This window comes from Capsicum annuum, chromosome 1 (assembly GCF_002878395.1).
Source record: "Capsicum annuum cultivar UCD-10X-F1 chromosome 1, UCD10Xv1.1, whole genome shotgun sequence".
NCBI lineage: Eukaryota > Viridiplantae > Streptophyta > Magnoliopsida > Solanales > Solanaceae > Capsicum > Capsicum annuum.
Window position 1 is genome coordinate 220,940,057 of NC_061111.1, and position 7,685 is coordinate 220,947,741.

The 7,685-nt window shown below is 31.0% G+C and overlaps 1 long non-coding RNA gene across 1 annotated transcript; it reads right to left on the minus strand.

The window, feature by feature from the left end:
• Positions 1-1,081: 1,081 nt before the first annotated feature.
• On the minus strand, positions 1,082-7,288 carry LOC124891452. Its single transcript, XR_007049704.1, has 2 exons — positions 6,936-7,288; positions 1,082-1,124 (listed from the first exon to the last, which is right to left on the minus strand). It is a non-coding gene; the product is annotated as an uncharacterized LOC124891452 (long non-coding RNA).
• Positions 7,289-7,685: the final 397 nt, after the last annotated feature.

Consider the following 7,685-nt stretch of genomic DNA (forward strand, 5'->3'; position numbering starts at 1 on the left):
TTAGTTTAAATGAAGCATATAAGAGGACATTCATTTCAACCAACACTCTGGAGGGAGCAGGTATAAGTTATTTACGTATGTCAAATGATATGTATATAACATATTATATTCATCGATACGTGATCAAATTAAATTAAATTTATGTATCTGATAGATGTAACTCATTTTAATGTAGATACAGCAAAATTAATTCTGATTTTCTTTAATTTTTAGGGTGAATTTTTACTTTTATTTAATATTTTATTTTAAATTTGAATCAAAATCTGCGATATATGGGGACTTATTTCATCTGGAGGTTGTCTGTTTCTTTGGGCAAGAATCTCGATGGTGGTACGTACCGATATTCGAGACTCCGAGATATGGCTTGATAGTGCAATGCCACTGATCAGGAGTTGACTCTCTGTGATCTAACTTAGACAAATTGTAGTCAATGATGCAACAAGCAAATGCATAGTGGTTGCTTCTATAAGTGTATCCTCACCGATTGACTTTGAAAATTTCATCAGGTAATGCGTTTCTCGCTCTACCAGATACATTGTGAATTTTATTTATAGTATCTTGTTGGTTTTTAAAATTTCAATGAGTATGTAAAATAGAAAAAAATATTACTAGTAGATACATGGATTGTTAGATACATTTATGAATGTGTCTGTTAGACTATAAACTTGCTAATATTTATTCTCGTATCTGTCACATTTAATAATTCACAGCATTTTTATGTATTTATCTGTTACAATTTATAGATGTATTCATAAACTCTATGTATATATCTACCATAATTTACAAACACATGCCTTTTATATAAAGACAAATACATGGATAAACAAAGTTGACAGATATGCATTGTATCTCTATCACTGTATCATACTTAAGATTTATTATATAAATTATTAAAGATATATGATGAGATATATTCGACATTAATAAGTATATGCATTTTAGCACTCAACTCGGGATCAACATGACTCTTCATAATCTCTTCTATTGGTGTATTAATTCGTCACCACTATCATCATTCACATTGTTGAGTATAATATCTCGATTGTCAGTATTGTTTGCTCGATCAACATCTGCTTTTTTACTTGGATCACTATTTTCATTTTCGTCGTCGTGACTCTTGAGACCTGTATAACGTAATATGTAAGAATACGTCATATCATATTATTTGGATACATAATGTGCATACTTTAAATCAGAAAGAGACTTATTTTTTATAGCTTTAATAATAATTATTAATTGGTTAGTCATAAAGGTAGGAAGGTTCAAAGTTTTATTGTCAACCTAATAATGTAAAAATGAATATACCGGAATGGAAAGGTACAATATTTACTAATGAAACAAAAAATAAACAAACAAATAATATTTACATGTTTTTTGAATGATACTAGATCTCGTCTAAATAACGTATTCTTATTTTTTTTACTGGCAGTTTCATTAGATGTCATTGTGGCATCAATAGTGTGCATTTATGCATCTAACAATTGTTAATGCTCAATACCTACAAAAAAAAAAATAAAAAATCTTCGGTATGAAATATTGGGGTTTTATTAGAGATTTCGATAACTCTGTGGACTGTTTGTCATTGACATTGATGTTGACTGTTTTCAACTTTGAGTAACATTAGTTCTTATACTTTTGAACATGGAATCGATCCTCAACAAATGGTGGACCAGATTTTTTATTAGTGCTTTTAACATATTTGTAAGCAATGAAGAAATAACACTGTAACAAACATAAAAAAAATAAAAAAAATAGAACAACACATTATAAGATGATAATATAAAGGAAAAATTAGAGAAAATAGCATATTTAAGACTATAATTACAAGAAATAACAATATTTTTGTAAAATTACAGTTTATAGCAAAAGTAACATTATTTTACTCATTAACTAGGCAAGTGCATGTTTTACTCTTACTACTTTACATTTTCTATTTTCACTCCACTATTTCACCTCCCCCAAATATAGTCATATCTTTTTTTTTTTCATCTTATTTTCGTTATCATTTTATTTTATTTTATTTTTATTTTTTTATTTTCACTTTATTTTCTCTCTTATATTTCTCTTCTTTTTTCCTTTTTCCTTTTTTTTTTAAAATTTTTTGTTTTCTTTTTTTTTCTTTTTCATATTTGAAGATAATTATCTTCATAATCTTCAATATTTTAAAATAAAATATTATTACTGTCTTTCACTATCTTATGTCTCTATCTTTTTTTTCTTGTTATTTTTTTTATCATTTTATTTTTTGATTTTGATTTTTTTTCATGTCAACTTTATTTTCTCTCTTCTCTTTCTCTTTTTTTCTTTCCTTTTTCGTTTTCTTTTTTTTTTCCTTTCTCTTATCTTTTTTTTTCTTTTTCTATTTTTGTTTTCTTCTTCTTCTTTTTTATTTTCTTTTGTTTCTTTTGTTTCTTTTATTTTTACACTTTTATTTCTCTTTCTTTCTTTTTTTTCACTTCTTTTTTTTTTTTTTTCTTTTTTTCCTTTTTATATTTTTGTTTTTTTCTCTTTTTTACTCTTTTATCTCTAACTTTTATTTTGAAAAGACAAATATGTATATCACATACACATATTTAAAAAATATATAAAATACAATCATACAGATCTGGATATGTATTTACGGTACAAAATATACATATGTATTTACGATATACATATCATATTCATATTAAACAGTAACAAACATAACTATACTATCTGGCTTCATATGTATTTGCGAAATACAAAAGTGACTCATATAAAATAAGAATATACATATGGAGCAGGTATGTATTCTGTAAATACATATGTAGAGCTATATGTATTTTATACGGTGTTGAATTTGTCTTTGAACTGTACATACTATGTCATTTTAAAGGGTAACATATGTACTTATTTATTTTATTTTACTGTTTAAGATATCTATCATGTATTTTTTTATTACCTTTATGTATATGTATATAATTGTCATTTTATTATAGAGATTTTGTGTCATATATGTTTATATATACATGTGAGTCAGCTATGTATTTCTGTAAATATATATGCAGATATATATGCATGTTTTTTTATCGTAAATACATATGTAGATCTATATGTCTATTTATTTTGCATATTTTTTGAATATGTATATATCATATAGATATTTGTCTTTTTAAAATAAAAGTCCCTAGGGAAGTCCTTTGGAGATGTTTGGAGGTGAGTAGGGTCCTGGTGGCATATATCAGAGCAATTAAGGACATGTATGATAAAGCTAAGACCAAGGTAAGGACGGCGGGAGGAGATTCAGAGAATTTCTCGGTCTTGACAAGATTGCATCAGGGATCTACTCTTACCCCATTTTTGTTTGCTTTAGTTATGGAGGTGTTGACGTGGCGTATCCAAGGAGGGGTGCCCTGGTGTATGCTTTTTACGGATGATGTGGTTTTGATTGACGAGACCCAGAGAGGTGTGAATGATAAATTAGAGGTGTGGAGACAGACCTGTGTGAATGATAAATTAGAGGTGTGGAGACAGACCCTTGAGTCTAAAGAGTTCAGGTTGAGTTGGAGCAAGACCGAATATTTGGAATGTAAGTTTAATGGCTTGAGGAAGCAGGACGAAGTGCAAGCAAGGTTGGATTCTCAAGTGGTGTGTAAGAGGGATAGTTTCAAATACCTCGGGTCCATGATTCAGGGGAATGGTGAGATTGACGAGGATGTCTCTCACCGAATTGGGGCAGAATGGATGAAGTGAAAGCTCGCTTCGAGGGTGTTATGTGATAAGAAGGTGTCGCCCAAGCTTAAAGGCAAATTTTACAGGGTGGCAGTCCGCCCGGCCACATTGTATGGAGCAGAGTGTTGGCCAGTCAAGAACTCTCATATTCAAAAATTAAAGGTGGCGAAAATACGGATGTTATATTGGATGCATGGTCTTACTAGGGGATAGGGTTCGGAATGAGACTATCCGGGAGAGGGTTGGAGTGGCTTCGGTGGAGGACAAGATATGGGAGGTCCATTTGAAATGGTTCAGATACGTGATGAGGAGGGGTACAAATGCACCAGTTCGTAGGTGTGAGAGGCTTGCTTTGGATAATTTCAAGCGGGGCAGGGGTAGGCCAAAGAAACATTGGAGAGAGGTAATTAGGCGGGACATGGAGCAGTTACAGCTTACTGAGGACATGACCCTAGATAGGAAGAGCTGGAGGACGCGTATTAGGATAGCAGGCTAGTGACTATTAGGGTGGGTAGGGTAGGGCATTACCTGTTTTGTGTATTACTCTTGTTAGGCTACCTTGTTGCTTGTTGTATTACGAGTGCCTACTATTCCTTATTTACTTTCCATTGTAGGGGCGTTTTTATGTCTTGCCATCTTGTTCCATGCGTTTTGTACGATTGTGATTACTTATTTTATCTTGAGCCGGGGGTCTATCGGAAACAGCCTTGCTACTTCTCCGGAGGTAGTGGTATGGACTGCGTACATCTTACCCTCCCCATACTTCACTATGTGGGAATACACTGGGTTTGTTGTTGTTGTAGAAAAAAAAAAAAAAAAAGATAGAAGAAAAAAAAAAAACAAAACGAAAAAAGAAAAAATAAATAAAAAAGGAAAAAGGAAAAAAAAGAGGAGAAGTAGAAGAGAGAAAATAAAGTGGAAAGAAAAAATGGAAAAGAAAAAGAAATTAAAATTAAAAAAAAAGATAAAAAAAATGAAAAAAATAAAAAAATAAATAGTTAGAGATATAAGAGAATGATATTTTGAAATTTTGAAGATCATGTAAATAATAATATTCATATTTGATTTTGATTTGGAAAAGGAATCTACTAATATAAATAAGAGAAATTTATGGGAATTTAATTAGATGAGATAATTATTTCTTATTTAACTCATCTAATTTGAGTAAAACAAAAACAGTAAATCTTGTTGTATATGTATTTGTATAGCAACAGTTTACTTAAATATAAAATACAATTTGCTATTTTTCATAATTATGAAACTGTTGCTATAAAAGTTGCAATTAAGGCTCTGTAGTTGTTATTTCTGTAATTTTCCCTAATATAAACAAGACATCCACATATTAATACTATAGACTATCTATTCGTAATCAGAGGCGGAGCCAGGATTTCAACTAAGGGGGTTCAATATTCAAAGAAAAATTAGTCGAAGGGGGTTCAACACCTATTCTAATAAAAAAATAATAATTTTAATCATATATAAATAATATATTTTCCCGTTGAAGGGGGTTTGGCCGAACCCCCTAAAGGAGGCTGTCTCCGCCTCTATTCGTAATCATAAACATCACAAAAACACTATGAATAAGAAACTATAAGACACATGCATAACACCACGACTACAAAGCTTAGCTAAAAATAAAACACTAACCTTCCACCCTAATTGGCGTCCTTCGTACCTTTCTATCAAGGTTCATGTCCTCTGTAAACTATAACTGCTCCATATCATGTCCAATCATCACCTTTAAATATTTTTTCGGTCTACCTCTGCCCTACCTGAACCATCAAGAGCCAACCTCTCACACCTCAATACTGGAGTATCCATGCACCTCCCCATCACATGTCTAAACCATCTCAACCTCACTTCATGAATCTTGTCTTCCATTGAATCCACTCTCACTTTCTCTTGAATGATCTTATTTTCCAACCATATCTCTCGTAGTAAGTCCACACATCCATCTCAACATCCTCATCCCGCCATCTTAAACTTTTGGATTTGGGAGTTCTTAACTGGTTAACACTCCACTCCATACAATATAGCATGTTGAATTTTCACTCTATAAAACTTGCTTTTAAGCCTAGAAAGAACCTTCTTGACACCCAAAGAGAGCCTCAATTTCAACCACCATATACTAATACAATGCATGACATCCTCGTTAATCTCTCTATTCCTCTAAATTATAGACCCAAGATACTTGAAACTAAATCTCTTTCGAATGGCCTGGGAAACCAACTTCACTACCACGTTAGTCACATACATCAAATTATTTAACTTGCACTCCAAATACTCTAGCTTAATCTGGGGTCTGTCTCTAAACCTCTAACATATCATTAACTGTTCCCTAAGTCTTATAAATTAGAACTACATCATCATGAAATAACATACACCAAGTGTCACAGCCCGATTTCTCAGGTCATAATGGCATCTGTTATAACCCGCTAGTAGGTAAGCCAATATGTAGTCTCAAACTGTTAGTAATGGATTACCAATAAAAATATGCAAAGATAGCAAAATAATTATAATAAAAGACAAATATATATATATATACACACACACACACATATATATATATATATAATGGAGTTGTTCACAAATAGGGTGTCCATGCAGAGTTATAATTTACTTAATCAATGAAGTAACCATCATCATACCAATAGTATGGATCATCATTACTATCCACATATGAATATTCGTGAATAGAGTGGCCATCTTGAACAATATAGTCAATGATTTTATCAAGAATTTTTTCTTGTAAATTTTTATTTAATTTGATTACCATAAGAATGATGATTAATGTATTTTCATCTAAGAAAATAGTATAATAACTCATTAGGCAGTATAAAGAATAAATTTCTTTATCAAAACCTTATAACTTTTATACAGAAAAACCTGTGTTTCTTTCAGCATACAAGCTCTCTGCAGTGTCAAATAATTTTTGTTTTATTCTGCTAATTTTAGAAATATTAGTAGTATTTTTCAAATGATAGATTTTTCAAAGATGATTTTCTATCTTTGTTATATCTCTGTTAAGAGTAACTATAAGTGCTTTGGATTCCCAAAATCCTCTTCTAAGTTTCTTTAATTGTGGTTGTACCATTCTCATGATGATAAGTATAGAAAATCCATGATTTAATATTCCCTATAGGTACTTAGCAACACATAATATGTATGAGTGTGTAAAGTAGATGTAAAAATAATTTTTCTTATCTTAATATGTTCATGAACAAAAGAGTTTATGTTTATACCTTTTGACTTTCTTTTATGCTGGCTGTATCAACACCGTAGTGTATCTTCTTCCGGCTATGAAAAACTATTTAGCCTAACATGAGGCTATTGTTTTATTTTTCCTCCGCTAAGACAGAAGATCACAACCTTCATTTATCACCAACATATGAGATTGACAAAGGATATAGAAGCAAACTTTTTATTTCATAAATATATTACAACATAGGAAAAATCTTTAGTCAGATCTTCCTTAAAATCATATACAAACTATTTATTACTTTTCCCTGACGGGGGAAGTGTTTCTTACTTGCTCATATTGAAGACACCTAGCATTTTTCTAATCAAGAAAGACTCGAAAAAAAAAATATAGTCTGCCTTCTATGAATTTCTATCTCTCCTTTTAAAGTTACAAGGACAAATAGAATTACAATATTTATTTTCTTTAGGATCATCCCTTCAAAAGTATTTATTTCTCTTCTAGTCCCTTATCAGGATAAGAGATAAGATTCTTTTTTTTTTGATTGGCTACTTTTAGATTGTGGGGTCTAATCTTGTTTATTATTTTATCGTCTGGTGCTGACAATTATGTTGACATAAGTGCTTTTGCTTTACGTCTTTCGTTATATTGTTGGCTTTTCTTTACAGCTATAAATCACATCTCTTCAGACATCGATGAGCTATCACCATCATTTCTTTTTATGTGTCCATGTTATAAGAATCTTCATGCCATAGTCCATGTTTCTGGAGTGGTTGCAAATTGGTGTGTTTCA